This window comes from Acyrthosiphon pisum, chromosome A1 (genome assembly GCF_005508785.2).
Source record: "Acyrthosiphon pisum isolate AL4f chromosome A1, pea_aphid_22Mar2018_4r6ur, whole genome shotgun sequence".
NCBI lineage: Eukaryota > Metazoa > Arthropoda > Insecta > Hemiptera > Aphididae > Acyrthosiphon > Acyrthosiphon pisum.
The window spans coordinates 116,939,577-116,940,560 of NC_042494.1; positions in this window are offsets into that span (position 1 = coordinate 116,939,577).

A 984-nucleotide genomic window follows, 5' to 3' on the forward strand; every position below is an offset into this window, starting at 1 on the left:
TAGAAATACTATTGAGAAAAATGTAATATGTGTTAGTTGGGCCGTTAAATATAGTAAAATGGGCCGGTTGCATACAGAGAATAGTGGGCAGAAACCCTTCCAGTCCGGCCCTGTCCCCAACCATAGTTTATAGGTTTATGTATTCCAAGACCTTTGAGTTTTGAATAATTAAAAAACATACATGTATAATAATATTCTGTTTATTAAATGAAATTTATTTTTTTTTTTTCATATAATAATCAAACACTCGTCTTGCTCTTAATAGTTTGACGCTTCGGATCAGTTAGTAATTTATCAAATATAGTTTGCATCGTCTCATTGAGTCCAGTATGAAGTGTTTGATCTTTTGATTCATCGCTTGTGTTCAATCTAACAGTAGCTTCGCTGAACTTCCATCTATAACAACAAGTTATTTTATTTAAAAAACAAAACAAAGTAAATAAAATCAGTAAAAAAAACAGATTCAGCAATAGGTTTTTTAAATTTAGTCCAATGTATTTACCTGTCCTTTACTGGTACATTCTCAATGTTGGTGACCTTATCACCCAAAGATCCTTGGCTTTTTCTTCAAAAGGCGTTTTTATTGTTACAACACCATCCCCTTGTCTAAATGTTAGCGAATTAAATATCTCAACATCAAATTCTTCTGATCTTAAACGTTCGCTGACATTATCTTTGTATGACGCATTCTATAAAAAAAAAATTGAATTATTTATGCTATCATTAGAAAAAAAAATTATTTATACTACCATTTTATTCTGCTTCTTTTTCATAGGTTTTTTCAGACTTGTTTTTTCTGCAGCACGTTTTGTGCCAGGTTTTGTTTTTGAAAAAGACGGTCTCATATCAATTGATTCGCTGAAATGTTCATTCTACGAAACATAAAACATAGTATATTATTATTTTTTTTTACTGTTTTTTCATTATATATTTTATATGTTCTAAGAATTATAACCAAAGCGTTGAGTAATGACACGACTCACT